This window comes from Micrasema longulum, unplaced genomic scaffold (genome assembly GCF_059751315.1).
Source record: "Micrasema longulum isolate JH-2025_06_02 unplaced genomic scaffold, ASM5975131v1 h1tg000180l, whole genome shotgun sequence".
Taxonomy (NCBI): Eukaryota; Metazoa; Arthropoda; class Insecta; order Trichoptera; family Brachycentridae; genus Micrasema; species Micrasema longulum.
In genome coordinates this window covers 1,007,098-1,034,093 of record NW_028277385.1, presented here as the reverse complement: position 1 = coordinate 1,034,093, position 26,996 = coordinate 1,007,098, and positions in this window count along the sequence as shown.

The window sequence follows — 26,996 nt, the reverse complement described above, 5'->3', positions numbered from 1 at the left end:
CCTAGTACTGGGTTCGATCCCTGACAAGGTGAACTTGAAATATAGGTTTCAATGGAGGTTTTACACTGCAATATTTTAACGATTCTGGACTGGCACCTTATCTTCCATGTAACAAAAATGATGTATATACGATGCAATTGGAGTAAAAATGCAGTGCTCTGTGGTCTACTAGATGCGGATAGGGATGTAATGAGGATATTTTATTTATATCTCAAATAAAATTGACCACAAATTAAGATGAAACGTTTTAATTAATGCATAAGTTATTATTATGTCACAAAATAATCGCAGAAGCAGTCGTAAGAGCCAAATTCGTAACGAGTTTTGTCGATAACATACTGTTTTATTTGTAATATTTTGGTTTAGGGATGTGAAATTACACCTATCTATAAAAATCGCTAAATTGTTTATCGTCTCATCGTTATCAACTTTTAAACTCTTGTTACTATTTACTTAGTTTGACAATCAATAAACGAAGAAAACTATCAGAGTTTTGGCGTAAAGTTTTAAATCTCTTCTTAACATGGTCCAAACATTTTCTTATATTGCCTATGGAGCACATTTTAAACTTACAAAAAAGTTTTCTTTCCGTATTATGTACAAAAGATATATCTACGCATTGTCATTAATACATTTTATGTAAAAAAACATTTAAGCCCATATTTTCATTATATTTGAGTTATACTTTGTACACTTTAAACGCCCTCAACGAACTTTAAATGAAAAAAAATATTTACATAAGTAAGTTTGTATTTGTAAACTGCTTAGTGATAAACCTTTGACGTTTTCACATGGGTAAATTTTAATTATTTTAATGAAAAAAATAATTTTTTTCTCAATCATCGGTATAATTAATTAGTAGCACCGCGCTGTACAGGTATTAAATAGTAAAACATATATTTACTACAACACATATAACGCATCTTTGAGCTTTTCTGGTTTCATTTTTACACTGTAAACGCACATATATGGTGTGCTTTTCAATTGGTCAAAATAATCGTAGGAATGAAGAAAAAGAGGCCTGCATGCAAAGACAGAGTCATATGGTGTTCTATTCCTTCTACCTACACTTACGGAGAAACGGCTTGATCATTTGTTTGTTCATTAAATTATTATGAAAATGTCTATATAATTATTGTGTCGCATTTTTATTTTATTTATTATAGAAACTTTATTCAATAACATGCACATGCTATTTCAATACATTATTAAAAAAAACATAATTGTCCCAATAAACTATTAAATAATAATTTGTCATCGGGTGCTCAGGCATCCGTTTTAATTAAGATTCAAGTAAAAGACTACAGGCATAACTTTTTTAATTTTTTTTTATTTATTAATTACATTATACATACATTTGTTAAGGACAGAGACACAGTTTATAGTCCCATGTCTGTGAACTTGCTCCGACTCGCTAGAAAATCCGTGTTGAGTCGGGGCACTTGTAATGCATTCATAACCATACATTCCCTTACATATATACATATATATTCGCAAAAACATATTTAAATTGTATTTTATACATACATATACATATATATTAAGTTTAAGTTTAAGTTCATACACATCATCGATACTTTATACATTACTACATTTTACATTTATAAATACATATTAATCATTTACCAGTTAGTACACATTTAAAATAATTGACATATATTTATTTTGTTTTTATGCTTTGAAAACAAAAAACTGTATTAAGATGAAAAAATATTTAAAAAAACATATAACGTGTAGGAATTTATATTTCTATGCTGATATTCTATTGTAGTTGCAATTGCTTTTTCTCTCATTATATTTTTTTTTAAATCGCATAAAGCAATTGATATTAAACAATATTCCAGGTTACAATTAAATACTTCCGCAGTTTATAATTTCAAAGTAAACTTCTCGTGTCCAAAATTTTATTTTCAAAATGGGAGAACACCGCTGTATTAAATAGAACTACTTAGCGGGGAAGTTAAGGTAGCTCTAATGTGGCCAAATTGTGTTTTAAAATGGGAGAAAATAGTTATTTTTTTCATTAAAAGGTCTTTAAGCGACGCTCGTTTGGAGTGAGCGTTTATATCCGTATTTTGTATTCACTCAACACAAAGTTGTTCGTATTTGGCGATTACTAGCGACGTGTTTCCCGCGGTTTCCCGCGAGTTCCCGCCAATTGTCCGGCGCGTTCCCTCTGCGGGGCTATTACACGGGCACGTGACCGAGCCGGCAATCTGTGCAGCGAGTTAGTCCCGCGCCCGTTCTGTATTTATGCTCAACGTGATTGTACTTAGTTCTTGCACAGTAATAAGGTTATCTACTCACAGGGTGACCGAGAAGATAATTGTTGGGTAAAAGATACACCACTTCGGCCTAAACCGATCTTTGAAGAAACGCTCAACGTGACCCTGTAATGAATTAACGTACTCACAAGGTGATTGAAAATGGTAAAAGAGACACCTTTTTGACACAAAGAAAGATTTAAAAAATACCCAACATGACCTGATAACAAGGTAACGTACTTATAAGTTGATCAAGAAGAAATCCACTTTGACAGAAACTACTTGCACATTTATTTGTAAAAAAAAATGGGTATAAGATACACCACTTTGACAGGAACTAAAATTTAAGAAACGCCCAACGTAATGAGGTTACGTACTCACAACTCATAAGTTGAATAAAAAGAGCATATGATGCTCTAATTTGACAAAATTAAAAATTTAAGAAGTACCCAATGTAACCTCACAATAAGGTTACGTACTTACAAGGTGACTAAAAAGGGTAAAATATACTCCACTTCGACAAAAAATGAAGTTTGAAAAATTTCCAAACGTGACTTTTTAGTGAGGTTACGTACTCACAACTCACAAGGTGACCGTAAAAAGTATAAAATACTCAAATTTAACATAAATTGAAGTTTCAAGAAATATCCAAAGTAACCCGATAAAACGGTTACGCACTATTACGGTGACCAAGAAAGGAATAAAATTCTCCACTTTGATTTAAACTGAAGTTTGAAAAAATCCTTAATAATACCTAATAATAAGGTTTTGTACTCATAAAAAAACCGAAAAGGGTATATGATAAACCACGCATTAATAAGGTTATGTATTCGGAGGATTAATTTGGATTTGTGGAATATGAACAATCGTGGTGTATATATAGATAACGTCACAAATTATCACGTAAAGAAGACTGGGTATAAAACGCGATACGTTGACGAAACTAAACTTTGAAGATACACCTTACGTAGTTTTGCTTATACGAGTTTTGCCATTAATAAAGTTACTTACTCACATTGTAACCATGAAAATAAATTTTGGATAAACGATACACCATTTTGGTTCAAATCAAAATAAAATAAAATGGTGAACGTGATTGCACTAAGTTCTTGGAATGCAATAAAAAGCCGTTTTCACAGGTAAACAGAAAAGATGATTGTTGAAATTTTTTGACTGTCTGAAAGACCATTCTGATCCTAGTCTTTTGCTTCACTCTTCTCATGAGAGAACACTTTCCATTTTTCTACAAAGCGCATCATTTTTCAGCAATTCTTTTTCTATTCAAGGTGCCAGACTTTGAAAGAAACTTTCTTTTCCGACTCGAATCATCCCTATTTATTTTTATTATTTAAAAAAATATTTTATTCCTTTTTTTTAGTTTATATTTTCTGGTTCCTCTTCCTGTCTCTTTCCAAACTTATTATCCGACCCTTCATTCGTCATCCTTCAAAGTATATAATACAATGTAGTTTTATTACGTTTATGTGTGCAAGTTTTATATTTCCATTAAAAAAAACATCTGTTATTTTGATTAGATTTATTAATATATTTTTGTATATTTTGAAATCAACAACATTTTGAGTATGTCTTAATGTTTTTAGACACGCTGGATTACCTCATATTTTAGATGTAAATATCTCCCTAGGTAGGAAACCTGGTCTGTCTACAAATATTTGAACATATTCAAAACATTGTTCATAAATAAATAAAAGAAGTATAAAAATAGAAAAACTGTTTTCAGGCGTTGGCTAGTAAGTGAATTGGTTCAACCGAATGAATCTCACCATCGTGATAAAGGTTTCGGCTTTTTTAATTCACGAAAGTCAATAGATGGAAGAGTTAAGGTAATGTAGATATTTAAACAAAGGCAGATTGTTGAACGTTATAGTGTGTAAAGTGGCCACTCAGACCAACCAGTAACAGGTCATGAGCCTTGTAAATACCTAGAGTTCCATATTTCCTCATCGAAAATATTTCGAACAAATAGAGGTATTTTGATTCATTTTTTAACCCAAACTTATATACAACTCTTTTGACCAGTCCGTTTTTGGTTGGCTGAAAGATATTACTTTTAGCAATAAGTTCGTCAAAGTACTGATTCTATATATTTTCAAGTATAAACTTATAGATTTAAATAAATAATACACTATAGAACGTATACTCTGGTTTTAGTTCAATCTGAATCGACGTTAAAAAACGCAAGTGCTCATGGCTGACAAATTGATCCTAAACTCGTACAAATTGATAAAATACAAAGTTAGAAATTTAGAGTAGAAGCCATTGCTTTTAGTGTAAAATATTAACGGTGGATCTAATTTAGCGCTTACAAAACCAAACTTGTTTAAACCTCAGTTTACTGTCAATTCTGATTTGTTAACCAACTAAGATAAATAATTGAGTTGAAAACTTCGTCGAGCTAGGGAATCTAATGATTTACCACATATAGACAATGATCTAGATACCCATGTATGTAGGTACGTAAAATCTTTAAGGACATTCTTTCTCCTTATTAAAAATACTCTTCAGAAATTTATAAATATTAAAATCTGCCTTTAATATGAAATCTTGTTTTTTTTAATTATTTTTATGTTTATGGAAAAAAAAACTCTTGACAAAATAAGTATAAAATTACAAAATGGTTGGTGCATACAGAATTAATAATAATGTTTCTACCTCTCTAATAAAGTGAAAACTCATTTTTAGAGAGGGAGTTTGTTTTACATGTATTTTTATACATACATAAATACAACAATGTTTTAAGTATATCCGTATGCTTGCAGATTTGCTATCCCTAGAGAGTTGTTCATATTTAAATTTGTTGCAACAGAGAGGGAAAAAAAACATATTACCTTCTCGAAAGTGTTTATAAATATATATAGTGTCTTTACACAGTTTTTTTTATATTTTAATTACATTTTATATTTACTATCTAAAACCGATTCCATAAAATTAGATATTGTATTTTTAAAAATAAACAATTTTCTCCTGCATGAAGTTCAGGTTACGAAAGGTTTCAGTAGGTTTTTTTTATTTTAAATTTAAATGTTTCAATAATTGGTATGGATTTAAACATTTCCGGAAGATTATTCAAGTTTTTTTTTCCAACATATAAATAATGATTTAAAGATACAGTTGTATTGCATCTGTGTAAAGTTATATTATTTAGAAATCTAGAGTTTCGAGAATTTTTTAAATTAGTGGGATACTTTTTAAAGATGTCATCGACTGAGGGTATATCTAGTTTTTAAAGAAATAAATTTAAAGGGTTAGTTCTAGGTTTTTAAAATATGATTTACTTTTTAATATCAAGTTCTCCAAAACGATAGTCATTTTCATAAAAAGTGTACAAGTTTGAATTTTGCCTAAGGGAAGAGACTATTGCAGGAGACTGCTGGTTGTTAAAGGTGTTGTTAATTTTTATTTGTGGTATTCTTTAATAATATGCATGCTTCCACTTTTTATTATGTTGTATCCTAACAAGACAGGACCCATGGCCCCATAGAGTTAGGTATACGTTTTATATTTTTGTGTAATATGTATCTTTTTATAATTATATGTAAAAAAAAAATTGGCTTAGTTTGATATACAATCAATTTTAATAATTGGAAATAATTCATATATTACAACACAGATGAATAAAATTTAAGAGAAGAAAGCTTGTTTATGAATTATTATTTTTATTTTTCATTTATTTTATTCCTTGTATTTAAAAAAATATAATGAAAATTGAAGTTTATTTGTATGTTAATAACTAATCTTTCCGGCTGTTTATTTTATCTGTGAATTTATTGTTTTTGTAGTATTATCTTATATTAATACGTGAGTATTCTTCTAAATCTTCACTAACAAGGCAAAGAAAGTTGCTCGGTGGGATTTTAATTATTGTCAAATTGAAATATAATAATTATACAATGTATAGTACACTAATGTTGATACATAATTAAATAAATTTGAAAATCGATAATATGAAAATCTAGGCATTTACAGGGCTTATGACCTGTCATTGGTTGGTTTGAAAGGCGACTTTACACACTGTATAATATTCCCAATTTTGTCCATAATTAAAAATTTATGTTTAATCTATTCTTCCATTTGATTTTTTTGAACTGAAACCTTTATTGATGTGGGTGAAATGCAAACATCTGTCTCAATTATTTCACTTATTGAGCAACGCCTTAAAACACTTTTCAATCGATAACAACTTAGGGTGATTAATTTTGATTTAATGTCGGTTGGCGGATAGTCAACTGTTTACATAAAAATAAATCTATTTGACAATTTGAGTTGATAATTCGACAATGTTTTTTTCCAAACATAAAAACAATTCATTGTTAACATTGAGTCTGCTGTCTTATTCTTCCTGTAGGTACTAACATTTTCTTCCTTCCGGCTTAAAAGGGCGTTCCAGTCGACCATTGCTTAAAACGGAAGTCGATTTTAAAGTGCCATAAAGGGTATTTGTTGCTGAGTCCGCGAATGAAAGAAAATTTATTGAAAGCTTTCAAAGTTTTAGTATCGAGCGATTGATAAGAAAAGCGCAGCTGTAAAACCTATTTCAGAGTCGTTACGTTCATTCAATTTAATGATAATAATCATTCCAATATAGCCTTATTTCATGAAATGAGTCAAATGCTGGTGAATCACTCACAATTAGTTTTACTGGAAAGGCTTGCTCCAAGTTTACAAAACATATTATTTACGTTCAGGTTTACATTGTGTATTCTCTGTATATATTTCTGATTATCTTCACTTTAGTTTTACGTAATAATTACAGTTTAATTTTTAGATTTAGTTAGTTATTTTTGTAGTAGTAGTAAGTAGTTTCAGTTTTGTTTTTAAAATAATGGTGTTTCAACATTAGTTAAGAAAAATGTATGGTTTAAAATACAAAAAAATGTCCATGTAAACTTACTTTTAGAGCTTTTAACTTTCGGTCGACAAAATGCTTAAATTTCTAGTGCTATATGAATTTCTTGGTATAAAATATATATGTGTATAAAAAATTATGACAAGGCTGAATGCTTTTGAAATGCGATCTCTCAGGCAAACGTGTGTCAACTGTCAACGTCTGTCAACTCAGGCAACTATGATGTCGAGATCCGTTTACTAAGAAAGGCACGATTAATATAGGAGTGTTGCATTGGCGTTGTTTTGAACATGTAAAGCAAATGAGCAAAGAAGGAACGTCTAAAAAAATTCCTTGCGAATTTAAATGTTTCTATGCAGAGAACAAAAGAACGAGAATAAACAGTTTGTTTTATAATTCTATGCAGTAGAAACAGTTTATGTATCCGGGCGGAAAATGAATACATTTCTGTGTGAGAAACAGAAGCAGAACGCTGTTATATTTCACTGTGTTTTCGACTCTTTCTGCTCTTGGGAGAAAATTGGCTAAAGGTTGGCGTATTCGCCTACCATGTTTCAATTTCTAGGAAGCTGGATGTGAAATATTGATTTCAAGCTGCAAAACATCATTTTTCCTGGACTAATGCCGCCTGAATAAAGATACGCTGCATTTATTATGCAAATGCAGTGCCCGATGCACCACTGTGTCTAAATAGAGAAATCGTGATGATGAAATGTGTAATGAATATTGAAAAAGTAGACTCTGAGGACTTTTCATAACCTAATTGAAAAGTTTTAAATTATTTTTTTTAATTTTCGACTATCAAATTTTCTCGGAGGATAATAGAGGAAGAAATAATGAAAACACTACTGTGTTTTCCTACTCGAATTGGCACTCAGTTGAAATTCGTGTTTATTCATAATTTAGCACTTAGACAAACCAAACTAAAGTGAGGAGGGAAATTCGTTGGCTTAACCAACATGGATGAGAAATTTCAATCTACAATATAAAGTGTCGGATCTTGAGCCCAGACTTAAACCTGCACTTGCCGGCGTCTTGCGGCCGCACCCCGCAGGTTCATTGCCCCTGCAAAATGTGCAAAGAAACTATCTATTTAGTGGTAGATTACAAGCGTATTATGAATACCGTCTGCCTCGGTGATGGGGTCACAAACTCTAGTACCGGGATACGGAATATACAAATATACATGCTAATGTACATCAATTCTGCCAGCGCCTACGCTGGCTCGCGAATGGAGACAAAAGTTTTATTATGATGTTGTTCACTTTTATATTTTATTTATGCTTTTTTAAACGGTAGTAGGTATTTTTAAATTTTAGACTCCCCTCATATGTAGTGTAATAGCTAAGACTCATGACTCAAACAAGAGAGGTTCAAAGCGCTATTCCCACAGAGATACATACACACAAATGTATGAAAATTTCTATGCTATCTTTCATCAGTATAAATAAGCTTTTAGACCTGATTAAAAAAACAAACAAAAAACAAAATGGCTTTAATATGTAAGTTGACAACAAACTGTACGGAAATGATTAATATTTATTTGTTTATAAGTATGCCTGTTTAAAACTATATACAATATTTATTAGACTGTCCCGAGTATCTAAGACGCTAGAATTTGGGGTTTGATTCCATGTAATAGTACACTTATTAAATGTTATTTTTATCAAGCCCAGGCGATTGAATATTTTTCTAGAGCAAATCCAGACTGAGACTTCAAAAATTATCATCAGAAATTAATTGATTTTTTTAACGGAAATAATATTTTTAGTTTTGGAATATTTTGTGCAAACATCAATCTGTACCACATATTAAAATAAATTTATTTTTTGTTTGTTAAGAGAAAGGGTTATATCGCAGTTCACAATGGAGTTCTAGTGGCAAACCTAATATATGGGAACGATGTATGGAATTAGAAAAATAATGATGAAAGCATGTTGAATGCTGTCTAAATGCGATTTCTTAGGCGAATGTGTGGTAAAACGATGTATGGTAGGTTCACATTTGTCGAAATCCGTGAACAATGTAAGGCCGAGACATGCGTTATCGACAGAATGAAGAAAAGGCTACTGCGTTGGTTTGGACATGTAAAACGAATGGACAGCGAAAAAACGACTAAAACGATCTACGGTGCGAATGTTGATGGATGCAGAAAACGAGAAAGACCGAGAAAGACATGGCACGATCTAGTCCATCAAATAATTGAAGATGGAAATGTCAAGAGTAGGAATAATCAGCTTGCGCGAATAAGAAGAAGTATGAATGTAGAAAAAGCGGGGTCTGTATGTAAACATGTGCCGTTTACCTCTCTGCCTACTCCTCAAGGGAAACAGCGTGATGGTTTGTTTATTTTTATAATGTTTTTACATTGTAAATAAGGTAAAGCGATTTCAGCAAGGTTTTAAAATGTTTCATTCTTTTATCGCGCCAAACCTCAACTTTAGAGGTTTGGCAGCAGGCGGGAAATGCTCGATATGGAAGAAAGCTATGAAAAATACACCACAACACCCAGACCAATCGAGAAAAGTATGTTACAAGGATTTCTTTCTTCCAACTGGCGGAAATCCAACCCGCGACGCCAGTTTCATAGTTGGCTGTCTTACCAACTGCGCCACGGAGACTATCATGTATAACTGTTGACTTCAGTCTGTGCGATTTATTTCACATTTTTAGTCCGCTGTTTAGCAATAGAGATTATAATTTATTGACTGGTTGAAAATTGCTTCAAAATTAAAAAAAATATAAATAAGGTGGTTACCTACCTATAAAAATTAGCGTTTTATAAAACTGGTCAACTTGCAAGTGGCTACTTTTTGTTTGCGTGTAAACTCTGATTCAAATATTTTTGGCAAGCTGAAGCAGGAAATTAAAAAATCTAAATATGAATGGTTGGTGAAAAATGCCTTAGAAGCATTAATTTGTTAAATCCCGCCAAAAAAGTTTTACAGCATAGGCATCAATCAGCTGTCATTAAAATGGAAAAATTACGGATGTGGTTAATATGGCACAATAATTTTATTGATTTGATTTATATTTTTCATGCAAAAAACCTTGAATTTTTCCACACATAACAAAAATTTCGTAGGTTGGCACCAAATATTATACTATTTCATAATATCAAATAACGTGCTCCAGAATATCTAAGGGAACTCTGCATTCCAGATGAACTAGCTGACAGACGTCTTACGCTTAGATTAGCTACATCTACGTCGAAAGGAAAAGTTATTATACCTCTACGCAAACAGCGCACTAAATTCGGCGAACGTGCATTTGCGGTCGCAGGCCCTACGGCATGGAATGCTCTCCCAGCAGAAATCCGACACTGTGAGAGTGAGGTGATATTTCGGAAGAAACTTAAAACCCACTTGTTCTCTAAATCATTTGAATAAATTCTTAGCATGTGGTGGAAAAGTAATATGAAAAGGGACATTATTTTTCTTAAATTAAAAAGTTAAAATTAAATTTATATCTTCATATAATCACTTTGTAAAACGCCCTTGAGGTATTATAATACGAAAATTGCGCTTTATAAGTTATCCATAATTAATATTATAACGTAGTATGTTCGTTCCCTTATTTAGGGATTAAAGCTGATGAATGTGACGCTGAAGTTGGAGCTTATTCCTCACCGCACATCACTTGTAACTTCTAAGCAACCATTAAGCCATATGTTTCTAGTACCTCCAATTTATTCCAACATCTCATCTTACTGCTAAATAACTTATAACACTAATAAATAACAACGCCATACAAAATGCAGAAGCAAACATACATATTAAACTTAAGTGCCTTTATATTATAAACATATATCTTCAACCTCTTATCTTTATTCGCATATTATGTTGCACACGGCGCGGCGTTGATACATCAATTGCAGCGTATCGCGCATCTTATTCATTTATTACGTTTTGACAAAACAGAAGGGCTATTTTTCACGATGGCAAAAATCCGCAGGGAACGATAAAATTACAAGAGGTGAATTGAATTGTATTCATATGTGGGACTCACTCGGAAACCAATGTTCGGTGCATCTAACCCTTAATCGTTTTAAGAACACTGCCGAAGGTGAATCATAATTGTACGTAAATCGTTATAAAAATCGTTATTCTTTTTACCTAAGGCGGATGTCAAATTGCTGACAGTAAGGGAAATATAAAATTACCTTAATACCCCACTCCCACTCGCCTCGCCTCGTCGTTTTTTTTACCACTATTTTGATTTTCATTGTTTTCGATAGAATGAAAATACAAATTAATTTTTTGAAACTAATATCCTGCATAGGTACAAGACTACCAGTTATGCAATGCACTCTGTTGGTCTATTTTTTTCAAGAAATCGTGCGTTATTTTCAAATGGTTCGTGTTACATTGGCACTCAAAGCTTCAAGAGCTATTTATTATTTATTTATTTTTGCACCACAACAGGCCAGGAGGCCCAATTACAGTGGTGAATTACATCACAGGACACCCAGGCTTAAGAGAAATTACATTTTAATTTTTGTGTTCTCACCGGGAATCGAGCCCGGAACCTGTCATGTGTGAGTTAAGCGTCTTGATTACTACACCACGGAAGTTGTTGAATTGATTCCATAGACCGTGATTTTAATGTAGCTCCATAAGAAATAATCCAACATCGCCAAATCACAGAATCGTGGAGGCAAATAATTAACAAAACATTTATAGAATTTCGCTGTCGCAAAATTTATTACGCAGTTAATTTATGGTTTTACGAAGATACCTATAATATATACTTATTTTATTTAAATTATTAATTAACAATTCTTGATGGAATTCCATTGTATTTATGTAATAACTTATATTTACAAATATGTTATTCATTTCAAAATACTTGGTACACTTCCACCTATTTATTTTGACCAATTAGCGCTTTCACCCTCTAATGGGCATTTTCAGACAGGTGAATATTATACAGTGTAAGGATAATTTATATAAAACTAAATATTATCTTAGTTGTAGGTACATTTGTATTTTTCAACTTATTTTTAAATGTACCTACACCTAAGATATTATTTAGTTTTATATAAATTATCCTTACACTGTATAATATTCATCAGTCAGAAGATGCCTATTAGAGGGTGAAAGCGCTAATTGGTCAAAATAAATAAGTGAAAGTGTACCAAGTATTCTTAAATTAATAACTTATATGCAAATATAAGTCATTACATAATTATAATATATACGTTTACAATTTACAACGGTTTTTTTTAGGATAAGTCGTTTCTCAAAATATGATCCTGTGTTAGAGTATTCCGGTTTAATATGATTTAACTGCAGTCATTTAGATTTTTTTTTGTTATGAATATAAATTAATACGCGATGAAGATTACTTACATGAGATTTATTTTCCACTGAATTTACGATGGGAAGAATAATTAAACTATCAAACGTCACATATAAGTTCGGAGGCTGTCAGTGTAAAAAAGAGAGTGGTCTCTCTTGTGTACTTCTTTTTTAATATTGATGTTTTTTGTTGATATTTCTCGATAAAACTCTACAGTCAATGATTACAAATAATTTATAAATAAACTTATCAATGAAACTTCATGGTTTAGTCTTACTTTTTATTATTTTGACCAACGAGCGCTTTCGCTTAAGTAGGCATCTTCAAGACTAATGAATTGTTCACAACGTTTACAGCTTTTATACTATTCCTTACATATTTTGGAGATAAGCTCAAATAAGTATTTTAATGGGGGACAGAAAACATAAATATTTACAACTATTTTGCTAAACAGTTCATTTTTGGGAGTTTTTGAACCGAAATTGGGATTAAGCATTTATTATTTAAAAGGTGGGAAAAGAACACATGACGAAATTTATTTGATTTGATTATTTGATCTTATCTCCAAAATATGTTAAGAATGGTATAAAAGCTGTAAACGTTGTTATCAATTCACCAATCTTGAAAATGCCTACTTAGGCAAAAGCGCTCGTTGGTCAAAATAATAAAGAGTAAAACTAAACTAAGAAGTTTCATTGATAAGTGTATTTATAATTTTATCATAATCTTTAACTTCTTTTATATTGTTTTAACAGTGCCCTATGTTGGCCAGTCTCGCATATTGTGCGGAGTTCATTCTTTTTTCACAGCACAAATGTAAAAAAAGAACTGTAATCATTAGTTTGAAATAATACTGCCAGGCAAAAGTTCGATCATGATTAAAATAACCTTAGTAGGTGAAAGAGAATTCTTGCTGGGAATCTTACGGGAATCAAAATAAATTACTTTTTCATCAGCAACATTGTTGAAGTTTATCTAAATAAATAGTTTAATGGTTGATCGTTTGATACACCCACACAAATGTCAATTGAATTTATGTTTAATTGCTCAATCAATAAACTTAATACCGCTATTTTCCTAATTCTGCTAGTCGTAGTTACATGACTCGAGATCATTGAGTTTGCAATGAATTGCAAACTGATAATAAATTGGATACAACAAATTAATGATTAATTGCTTGGGGTAGAACTGGGCCTCAATTATGATGGGAAGATAAAGACGTCATACCTTCACCTTGACGGTAGAGTTGAAGATAAATTCCCTCTAGCGATTATAAAGATATACTACCAACCCCCCCCCCCCCCCCTTTATGTTTTGGGTAGGTACCTCGATATGAATCAAGGGGAAGCGTGCATCACGGTACACATATCTACGCTCTAAAATGACATAGCTTCAGTATGACGTCATAGTTGAAAATAAAAGCCTCCCGACCGACTACAAAGGTATAGTATCGATACCCCCCCCACCATCAAGTTTTGATGTAAGTACATCATTTCATACCGACGAGTCTAGAACCCCTTGATACGTTTTTCTACGCATTAAAAGTGACAAAAATTTCAATTCACCGAGCAATTTTTCCTTCAATTATGATTTGTTAAAAATTTTAATCGTTTTGCGGTTGGCACTTTTTAAAAATATGAGAGAGAAATAAGTAAGTTTTGAAGTCGAATTAAATTCCGACATACAGTCACTTTAATAAAACGAACGCTTTTATGTGGAAATAATGTTGCTAGGTTCTTTCGTATTAACAAATAAGAGTATCTGGGCGTCAGACACAGATAATATTCGTCAGAAAGTTACCACTATAAAAAAATAATTTAGTTATTTTATTTGTTCCATCTGTTTTACTATCTTTCCGAGTGTATGTATCGAGACGTTATAGGAGCCGGCTTTGTAGTCCATTGGTACAGATCGGTGGATATATACAGACGATCGTTAAGTGTTCCGTCTAGGTGATTTCCAAAAGTCGTGCAAAATTCATGTTCAAGCGAGCATTTTTTGCTTGAATTGGGATTTATTGGAGTTTATAATCACATCGAAGTGAGAACTTTTTATTACAGAAGCCTATTTAAAATAAAAATGAGAATGTTTTAAATGTTAATGACGTAAAGAACGCGGACTAATCGTTAGCGGTCTTTCCATTTGCTTGTTTCAATCATATGATGTCGATATGACAAGTAGGTAGAACATACCGAGGTAAGATACAGATAGTACAGAAGTTAAGTATACCGTCTCGATATAAACAGATGAAGATAGCGTTCATAATCGAGGCACTGGTTTTAATAGAAACAATGAAATTACATGATAAAATATATGCATCTTTAGGTGATAGGAAGGTACTAGGTATTATATAACTTAGGATATAGTTATGCCGCTCATTTTTTCTGTATCCTATTTATATTCAGGTAAATATTTTTGTATTTTGGTGATATTTGCATTCATACTCCGATTGCGGTGTATCTGGATTGTTTTTGTTACATAAAGGGTAAGGTGATCCGTCTTACGCTTCAGATGCCAGTCCAGAAGCAATTAAATATTACAGAATCGATACCCGGACTTTGAGCATGCTAAGTGAACGGGCCAACTCCTAGATTACGAGGCCATTTCCCCGCGATTGACCTTTTTAGTCCTTATGCTTGAGAGCAGTCATTGAGTCTTTCACACATAGAACTGTAGTCTTCATCTACCCGAATACGTTTAACTATGGGTAGAGAGGCGAAAAAACTGTATTAATTAAGTTAATTTGTGAAATGGATAATTATCTAAGTGATTTTGAAGAAGGAAAATAAAAATGATAAAATAAAAACATTTTAATTTTTAAATATTGACGTTGGAAATATGCAAAAGTGTAAATAGAGAGTCGTCTGCGAAACCTAAGTTTTGTTTAATTGCTGCAGCGAGACTTATTATCCAATTAGGGGCGTTCGTGACATTTAGACGTGTGCTCCTGGACACAGGTAATCCAGCTTAAGCCGGTCGTACTTCTTCGGTATGATAGATAAGGCATAAACTATACGTGTAATATAGGAGAGAATCAAGAATACATTATTACAAAATAATTGAGGGATCAACCATAACTTAGGGGAAGTCAAAGAATGTACAATAGAGTGGGCCGATGATGTATGGGGTTTTTTATTTTTTTAGACATCAAAGTGAAAGGGGTCTAAAAAGTTGAATTTTGGATTACATTGAACATAAAAATTATTTTAAAAAATATTCCATACTACTTTTGGCCCTCAACCGAGGTTTGAAGTTTATAACTGTCTGAAGGTCTGAACATTTTTTAGTTATCTATATTGATAAAACTATTTTGTGTTTGTAAAGAAATAACTTAATCACATTAAAAATTTGAACGCGCTTTAAAACTACCGAAATGGAAAAAGTTTACACTCCGCGGAACTTATTCCGTCAAGCGCCTGGCTAATATTGACGAAAACAATGGCCTATTAAAACAATGCTACCCATTTATTACAAAACAAAGTGCAACTCACGTCCTTAGATGCTAATTCAATAAGATTTAATGCACATTAAAACATTTAATTAGACTGATTTTCTTACTTAAATACGAAATGACAGCCGGTTTACTCCAAAAATTCGACTTTTTCGAAAACTTCAAGCTCTGGTTGAGGGTCAAAAGTAGTATCGAATATTTTTTTTGAAATTTTTTGCATTTTGAATAATCTAAGAGGCAACTTTTTAGACCCCTTTCATTTTAAAATTCGGAAAAAAATTTATCTGCCCACCCTAATGTACAAGTCTTAAGAGGATGCGCGGTACGACTTTTCTTCGTACAAACGTATTCCCATATTTTCTTTCTGGAATTTGGCACCAAAGCGATGATATTTGTACGCACCAGATACACATTTTTTAAATTTACTCATGTAAAAAAACTATTCGATTTTTTTCTTGCAATCGAACCCCCAACGCCAGTTTCACAGTTGAATGTCTAATCAACAGCGCCGCTGTCGTTAAAAACTGATTTGAGTTGAAATTAAATCATTGATTGCGCCCAAGTAAAAAAAGGTCATTAAAGGGTATGCAGCTCCGGTTGTTAATTTGCCTCACTATTTTGTCCTCTTAAAACCACCACATTTTTTTGCTTGTCGTTACCTCTCTCCTCTACAGCTCCGGGTCAAGGGGTGGGAAAACTCGCTTGTAGCGGGGGGTGTACCCTGGGTGGAGGTATTAATCAAGACCCTTTTTAAGTCTACTTGTGATGTCTAGACCCGGCACAAATTTGCCTCGCGCTTGAGTGGCGTTTCCATCGATATGTGACGGTGTTACATTACACAATACATACAAATACTTGAATTTAAAATACCACATTTAAAAAAAATATGTACACTCGAAATCAAAAAGGTGATTTCTTTTTTTTTGTAATAATTAATGTACCCACTGAGGACTGCGTACTTCTAGTACGTAAACAATTTTTTTCTCTTTACTTTACCGTTTGCAACGGTATCTGAAAATGACGGAACAAATTCAACGTATACGGATTCACCTAAAAAAAGACAATACACTTGAAATAAGTATGAAAATAACAATTTAATAAAACGTTCATGTAATAATTGAGGGTATGAGAAGCAAACTAAGAAATCCTTATTGACGAAGTTACTGAGATATTTGCGAAAAACTTTGAAAAATGAATTATTAAAAAATGAAAAAAAAAGGCTGCATCAAAAAAAATATAATAAATTTGTCAATTTACTGTATTCTTCTTCATTACTTTACAACTAATTTAGAAATGAGTCATTAAAGCCGGCTTATGGTCCCGTGGTAGTGCTGTGGACTGACAGGTTAAAGGTCCGAGATTCGAATCCCACTCTACCATAAATCTATTTCCATTTTTCCAGCACAAGTTATGTACGACTTTTACAAAATGGTCTGAGAAATTTTAATATTTGAGTAAATAATAAGAATCAAATCAAATATTTTCCTTTTTAAAAAAGAAAAAAAATGTAGCATCTTCACTGCACACTGCGTAAAAATTGCAAACAACTTTGGCAGCTGTATTTCCTCGATTGAATGCGAATAGAAAGAGGGGTCTAAAATGCTCACTGAAGGCTTGTAATCAAATTAAATAATATGTGTAACGTAGTAAACACAGTATTTTTTAGAAAGAAAAATTTTCATTTAAACGACGTATAAATTTTACTATCTATATTCTCTTCTCCAAAATGTTCTTCATTTTTGTTGTAATATGTTTATTTAAATTTTACCATTTTTCTTGACGTTTGGAGTTCATTTTTCAATTGGGAAAAAACGGAAAAACCTTGTGTTAACTTACATATGTATTTAAATTTATTTTAACAGAGAGGGAAAACATTTTTGAGAAGAGAATATGGAAGTCTAGGTATTTACAGGGCTTATGACCTGTCATTGGCTGTTGAAATAAATTTAAATATGAATTACTCCCTAGGGAAAAAACCCAGCCAGTCAACAAGCATTTGGACATACTCAAACATTGCTACATATGTATTAATGAAATTATTATGTCTCAAATACTGATATTTAAATAAAGGTTTCATCCATGCAAGGGTTAAACACTTTCAAATTACACCGAGATATTTTCGGGCAGACTTTGACAGCTTCGCTTTAATTTTTCGTTTTGCTTGTTATATATCGCGCAAGTATGCATCTACGGTGTAGTCTCTTGTCTGAGTTTCCAGAAGTATCAGCATGAAAAGAAGCTTGTATTCCAGACTGTGGTAAACTCTCTCCTGGCCTCTTCAAGATTTACCCTTGAAAAATATTCAAGTCTCACTTGAGAGCTGTTCGTCGAAGCGAAAGGACCCGGCTACACCCCTTATGTAAAAGCTCCCAAGGAAAACTGTGTTTTGTATTTATTTTTGCTTCATTAAAATTACTATCTTTTGTTTTTATTATTTTCCACGCAAAAAGGATTCCTTATTCATTAAAAAAAATACAAAAGCAACACATTGAAGATCTTAAAAACTCCCTAACGAGGAAATCCAACCTGTCTGCAAACATTTGAAAATACTCAAAATATTGCAGAATAAACACATTTTATTATATTTGTTTTATATTTTGCGTAATTGATTTGTATTCTTCGAAAGTTCTTTGGTTTTTTTATACATAACTACTAATATTATATTTATTTAATAATTTATCATGCCTGTGAGCAGGAAGATAGAGAATACAACTTTGTGTGTAAAATAGAACGGGATTTCAAGACAAGCGTTTTAAACTTCATGGCTGCTCTCAGGTCAAAATCCTGAATTAAATAGTAGAGTAAAGTCCGCTTCGAAGTTTAGTAGTTCGCGCGATGGCCTACAATGCTTGAGGTGCGGGCTGGATCTTTTAAATCTGGGCTTTTTTTGTTTTTAAATGTTGTTTTACACTGAAGTATTTCACTGTCCAATTATATTATTTATAATGATTACAATTATAAACAATATTTTTCACTATATTACCAAGGGAGGTAGTGTTGCTAACCTTTGGTGTTAAAATTGTCAAATGTAGTACCTACCTAGTCATAATCCTTTCGCTGAACTAAATTAATAACCTTTAAATAAGCGGTGATACATGCGTACTTTTAAGATGTATCTTTTAGTTTATATGAATGACGTCGGAGTGAGGAAATTACGATTATTATATTATAATCTAATCTAACGTTATTACATCAATTAAATTACTATAATGGACGTAGGCTTTCGTGATACAATTAAATACAGTTTTTGCTACCATTTGTGTTTTTTATTTATTTTATTTTTGCAATATAGTCATGAAGATGAATGATGATATCCAAAAAAGGCCCTCCATATAATTTGTCAAACTGACAATAAAAGGAGAGTTAAATTCAAGTAAAAGCGCGGTATGTGGAATTGAAAATTTCAAAACTGTGGCTTTTATATTGACAAAAAAATATTTATTTTTGTAAGAGCAAAACTAATAGGAAAACCCACGGTCTTTAAAGCGGTTTTAAGTATGTTTAAGAAGTACTTCCACTGAAATATTTATCTTTCCCTGGACAGACACCTGAAGCGTAGACTGATCAACTTACCTTCATTCAACAAATGGTTGAGGTGCAGCCCAACTGCAGTGTACTGCAGTTGGGCTGTGAATTCAGAACCCTATGCACTATCGAGTGTGGATAAAAAAAAAGGTGAACTATATTTAGAAAATTTCCACTTTGATTTTTTATAAGTGACGTCACGGTGCGTCATCCTTTTCTGAGTAGTTGTTCTACAAAATCTGTTAAATTTTGCATGTGGGCGTTAATTGGCGAACTAATTTTTAATAACGATAACTAGATGTGTGGATTAAAAATGTAGGTATTCAATTTTCAGATATTTTTTTGATGGAATGTTTGGGAGAAAATATGCTTAAAAATCGAATATTTTTATCGTTTGATTGGACGACACAATGTTAATTAAGAAACATTTGAATCTACTATTTCGCCTAAAACCAAGTTATATCTTTCTGTCATTTGTTACGTATTTTTTTTAATTGAGCAAATTTATTTAGTATCAAAATGTTAAACCACCCTTCAAATAAACGTTTCGTGCCGAACTTCCCAGGGCCCGTTTTACAGTAGGAAAATACCTAACAGAGTTATCTTCAATTGTCTACAAAGTAATATCGAATTTTCTTATAAAAAACTCAATATTCATTTTAATTTATTTATCTTTACAGCATGTTCAATTACGGGTTACTGACAAAGATACTTTAAATTTCAATACATCAAACAAAAAAAATATTTTCACTTTATAGACAAATGGGCAAACCTGGAATCCTCAGCAGGGTAGACGACTGCACTAAGCACTTGACTACAAATTGGACTTTTCTACGCTCGATTTCCATTTTCGAGATTTTTACTTGAGAGCAGCAATCGACTTAAAAGCAATTGTCCGGGATTATGGATCTGTTGACATACAGAACTGTATTCTTCATCTGCCCATACACAGACAAATATAAACCTTTCAGTAACATTATGGCGTCAAAAAATTCAAACATCTTTAAAAAAAATCCTTGTTAAGCCTTTACAGCACACTTATTTTGAGTTAATGAACGTTTTGCAAACCTAATAAAATGTTTTCTTTTTAAAGATAATATTGCATTTGAAAAAACTGAAATGATGACTGATCTCCCAGTTATTATTTGTTAGACGTTATTACAATACTCTTGTGACAGAAGATTTATTATTTATACTAAATATTGGAAAAGAACCTTAATTCCGGTTGTATATTTATGTACCAGTTTGTTTTACGTGTCAGATAGTATTAAAACTTTGTATTTTAAATAGTCTTACTCTTGTGCTAGAGAAAATTCAAAAGAAGTTTCTGAGATATCTCTACACGAGTGAGTGCGGGTATTATCCTTGCCTCTATCCGACCGAGTTTCTCCAAGGTATGCTCGGCTATAACAGTTTAGAGACTGGAAGCAATGTGTATTTGACTACACATTAAAAAGGAACTGCAACTCTTGGTTACAAAAGTCTACGATATATGCAAGGGAAGCGATTTGCTGATGATAAATTTAATGTGATGGTTTTTGAAAGAAATTGAGCAATACTAAAAGCAAAATCACCGTGAATGGGGTTATACTAAAACAGGAAGAGGAATTTGTGGATCTGGGAAGTATTTTTACTAGGAATGGAATGACTATGAAAGATGTTGAAAGGAGGGTGAGTGCCGGGAACGGTGCACTGAAATCAACCTTGACAAATAAATGTTTTTCGCAAGATGCAAAATTAGCATTTCACTCACAGTCCTGGTTCCGACTCTGATATATAGACTTGTAAAAACAGGGATGAAAGTAGGCTGAGTGCTGTCGAAATACGATCTCTCGGGCTAATGTGTGATAAAAATATGTACGATAGATGCACAAATCTCGAGATCCGTACATTATGTAAGGCTGAGATAGGCATTATAGACAAAATCAAGAAATGAGCTCTGCGCTGGTTTGGAAATGTTGAACGAATGGACAGCAAAGGAACGGCTAAAAATATTTACAACGCAAATGTTGATGAATGCAGAAATAGAGGAAGACCGAAAAAGATATGGCATGACCAAATCCAACAAATACTCAAATATGGACATGTCAAAATTCGGAATAATCGGCGCGCTTGCATGAGAAGATGTATGAATGTAGAGCAAGCGAGATCTGTATGCAAAGATAGAGTGATGTGGCGTTCTATCTTTTCTGCCTACCCTTACGGGAAAACGGCGTGATGTTTTGTTGTTGTTGTTGTTATCAATTGTTGCGCGGTATGGTCGATAATCCTGAAATTGTGATGAGCATTGGTATGTATATTTCTGATCAATACCTAAATCAGCGTCAGCATAGATTTTTTCATATTTTAATATACAGAACCAACCTGCCGATAATTATGGCTGCTGCAATAATTACCGCTATGCAGAACAACATAGCTCTGGATGATGATGATGATGACGATGATCTGTTCCATGTCTCAGAAGGGGTTTTCCGGAGCAGGATTCTCCTGCTACTTTGAAAAGTAATTTTTGTAATATGTACGCCTTAAATGTATGTTTGTAATGAACAAATTATTTATTTAATAAAATAAAAAGAATGATTTTTTAAAGACTAACTGATATTTTCAAACGCAAAAAAAGTATAAATACATTTGTTTTCGGAATTACAGTTAGTTCTAGAACATTCACTATAACTAAAGGTTCTTTAAAATTGTTGGTTATAAAGGGACAAAACCACTTTCAGAACGAAAAAGAGGTTTCCTTGAAGTTGAACACCCACAACGTATATTCATGCATGTCCATATTTTCGTTTCTAGTACTCAAACATGCCATGGAAACTTTTGAATATAAAGTAAACCATATTTAAATTCCCTGAAAAATACGGGTCTTTCAAATCCTCTTCGAGGAGACGTCCAAACGCTGAGATTCAAGTAGTGTGAGTACTATTTGCTGTTCTGTATTTATATATAAACATGTCTGGGTAAAGCGATCTTACCCTAAAATTGAGGAAAACCATTTTTTTCTCTTTTAATTTATATAAATATCTCGTGTTTCTTTTTTTGTTCAATCTTCTTTATGACAAGGGTGTGTTCAGAAAATAAATTTTTGTTTGATGAAAACAAATATTTGTTTATTCGTCTACATTAATGTTGTCGCTTTTAAAATAGTCCCCATTAGATAATATTATTATTTTATTTTTTTAAAGAAACAAATAGTCGACAATGATATAATATATATATATTTTTTTTAAATACAATTTAAAGACAGACCAGCAAAGTTTCTAAATAAAAATCATACATATTATTAAATTGTGTTTTAACAAAAGGATGTGTTTATGTGTATTTGTATGAGAGTAATACCCGTATGCACAGACAAACCTTAAGGTGAGGAAAGTACATTCTATTGTCTTCACCTTCGGGTTGTTCTCCGCATTTGAGATTAGAATGTGCTTTCCTCACCTTAAGTTTTGTCTCTGCATACGGATATTAGTGTAGATGTGTGTTAATGTCTATTAGTGTGGGAGTAAGTGTTCAGGAGTGTGCATCATTAAATAGTAAGTGGGATCGTATCGCTGCTAGAAATAATAAGTCTTAATTTATTTAAAAATAAATTAAGGGGTATGTAAAATATATCAATAGATAAAAAAAAACACAGTATAGTTAGAGCAAGAACGATAGCGGAGTGAGTGTTGTGCATAGTTAGTGCTACAGACTGGCAGATGAAATAAATACTTATTTCTTGTCACGCGAAAGGCACTCCAATATTATGCACTTCTTCTAATCTTCGAAACACCTCTTAAACTCGATCTTTGGGAAAGCCTGTAGCTCTTTTGGCAATGCGCTTTTAACGTCATCTATGCTTGTAAAACGACGGCTCTTTAAGGTTCTCTTTATTTTTGGAAATAGGAAAAAGTCACATGGAGCCATGTCTGGAGAATGCATATAGAAAGGCGTATTTCTCCGTTTTATCTAATTGTTTTAATTAATTTAACTTTAAAATATCTAAGAATGTTATTTGTAGAAAACTGCTAAACTATGAAATTATCTTTTTAGTCTTGGGGTAAGGAGGAAAATTATATAGTGGGCTAATCAAGAATTTTTTAGCATTTGCTCCTGTGAAAAGGAAACCATTTATTTATTTTTTTAAAAAAGCCGATCTCTTGACAGTCATCACTCGTCTTCCATTTCACTAGAAGAGTATTCGGAATTTTGTTTCTTACTTTGGTTAACTTTACTACTGTCCTGTTCTTACTTGAACATGTAAGATACTACCTCTCGTGTGGGTTCTATATGAAGTATTGCCGATCCAATGTCGCATAGGTTCTCACCCAGACTTCTGCATCGGGCCTCCAACTGATGTCTCTGAAAGCTGAAAAGAGATCAATATATCAACAGATTAGGGTTGATCTCAGATATATTGAAGCGGTGTTCATGGGTATCTCATGAACCCACCGTGATCCGAGAGCAATTGCGTTAACTCAATGCAGGCTTTCTTTATTCTCCTGAAATCAAAGACATGGTAAATAGTTTTTTTGGTAAAACTGAGTGGGATATTGGCAAAATTGGGGGACTGTCTTCTTGGATGTAACCTCTTGAGCTTTGTTGAAAATATTACTCAAGCTATGAATCTGGGTTTAGGGCACCTGAACGCATTTCGGACCCACCTTTATCAGCCCACGAGCATGAGACTATTAAAACAAAGCAAGCTATCGATACCTCAGTTTTTTTTACTTCAGCTACTAAATAGAAGGGGATGCGACTTTGTGAATGATTTAAGAAGTGCGCTTTTAAAAATGCACAGCGCGTCTCTCTCACACTCACAAATGTTGACGCCGGGTTAAATGAAATATTCATTATTGTGGGTAACTCCGCTATATCTCAACACAATATATATGAACTACACGACTACAGTACGTATGTTGGATAGACGGACATCGTCTTGTTTGCAAGGACATGTGAACTATTTGCGTAAACAAGCGGAAGAATTCATAACATTCGAGCATAAAAATAATAACGATATTCCACAAAGGATTCGAATGGAAAACAGAGCTTAGAAAATTCTGACTAGTTATTTCGTATACCGTGATTTTGTTACGGATCTGTCCGACAGGTTTAAACATACAGTTCTGTGTGTGTAATATAATCAGTATCCAGAATGGGTGTTTTCGACCCGGTGGCTGCCTTGAGGTGAAAATCCAGGAAAAGGAAATTGAGTGGCGAAAAGCCCGCCTTGACGTGTAGTAGTAAGTGCATTCGCCTACCACGCTTGAGGTCTTGGGTTAGATTTCTGGGAAGGGTGGGATAAAATGTTTGTTTTAAAAGGTAATTTTTCACTGAAATATTCCAAAATTGAGAAAATTAGATTCAAGCTATCTGACAAATTGATTATGTAATATAGTAAGGTGCACTGATAGTGATAGGGGGAATACACTTTAATGATATATAATCAAATAACTGTTTGCTTAATCTATTAGAATTTCAACAAGGTATCTTAAAAGAGTCATGGCTTAAAATGTGATTTTCATCAAGCCTAGGCATTCTGTAATTGGGCCTGCTGGCCTATTGCGGTGCAAAAAAAAAACGGAAATCACCAAAATAGCTTCCAGTTGTCTCCGTCGGCCTTCAGCTTCTGTGCAACCTCTAAACTCTTATTCATGTCCCGTTTTAACATAAGCTGCTGATGAACTATTAACCATGGACGCTCAGGACCGCGGGAACCAGATGCTTTGTAAAATAGGCAAGTATACTCATAGCGTTTATGAGAAATTTTCAGTATATGGCCCAGCGCTTAGCCGATCGTGTCGCTTCCGTTTGATGACCACCATAATTTGATGCCTCCGTTCTCTCATTTAATAATTTAATTTAAGCCACCTCACACGTAAATTTCTCCCAAGAGACAAATTGTGAAAACCGAGTATTTTTCTTTTTTAAACCCATTGTGAGGTGTCATGATACGCAACTCTGTATAGAGCAAAATATATTTTGTTTTTGGGCCATTATACTTAACACGTTGCCAAACAATATTTAAAAAAATTATGAATGCAGTAGTTAAAAAAATGCTCAAATTGTAGTTGGTGGAAGAAAATTTTTTTTTTTTGAACGATTTATTAAATAAAATATTTAAAATGCATGGTTTATCAATAATTATGATTACAGGTTAAGTATCTGATATGAAAAAAAAATAGATATATATATCTGTTAGGCTATATACTAAATCAAGGTTTAAGAGTGAGGTGTACATATCACCGAATTCTTAAGCAATTTTAATTATTTTGTGTCAACAAATCTTGTGAATCATTTTGTGAAAAAAATCTTAAATTAATTTATTCGATAAATATTTTCTATTGACATAAGAATTAGGATTCCAAACTGAAGTTTAATTTTTTTATAGCCCAGTAAGATTTACAATTGCTCACAGTTAAAATTAATGAGAAAAAAAACCTTACATGTTTTGCCATCTTTCAACAGAACCTGCTAACAAATCGCATTATTACAAAAGGGTATTTTCCTTAAATCGGCTATGACGTTGAAACAATATTTAATTATTGAAGCCGATTTTTATGACTTTACGTACTTGTAACCTATCAATTTAATAAAAACAATTTCTCATTAGTTTTTTTTTATTTTTAAAAACGAGCACATACAAAATGGCTCGCAGTTGGCGTCACATCACTTTGCGTGATGCCCGTCTGATGCGCTTCTAACAAACATTGCGTGCAAGTATGACGCGGTAACATAATACGTGCTGTTTATACCGTAGACAGTACAACGTCTCGTTTTTAGGAATTTGAATTATGTGTATTTTAAGCCATTGTGGAAAATTTATCTGACGTTGCTTGGAAAAAAATTTATTGCGTTGCTGTCGCAATTATTTTTTTCAATAAAAAAAAAGAAAAAAAAAAAAGAAAAAGACTATTCATTTCTGCAAATTAAAATAAAAATAAAAATAAGATTCTATTTCATTATTTTAGTAATTATATACTAGTTATTGTTTTTATTTATTAAAAAAGATATTGCACATTTATACATATAGTTTTCTAGATAATCTTTATAATACTGGAGCAAAATATGTGAATATAAATATGGATTCTAGTCTGGTTAGGTAAGTCTCCATCTCATATGGCTTAGGCATTTCTTAGAAAGAGATTTTTTTATTTTTAAATTACAAGTAGTTCTACACCAATATCGAAAATCCATTATTTAAAAAATTAAAACTACTGAATTTTATCTAACACTAGCGGACCCGACAGACGTTGTCCTGCCCGAACGTTAGATTGCCTGTTATTAGCCGGTTGAACAAACGTTTTTTCGTAAATAAGGACACAAGTTATTTATTTTGGTCTTTTTCGAGCTATTTATATATTCGTAATAAGGTTTAATTTTCATTTTATTCCTTGTGTGATTGACTAAGATGCCTCGTGGTGCTCTAATCAAAATCGTGCAAAAATCACTGTTCTAGTGCCAAAATCCATAGAAAAAATACGGAAATACGTGTTAGAGCCTTCAAAAATTTTGACACTCAACTCATGCTCAACGCGAATTTAGTAATTCTTGAACCACCTGCCGTGTTTTAAATTGAGCTTGACATTGAAGTAGAAACCAAAATAAA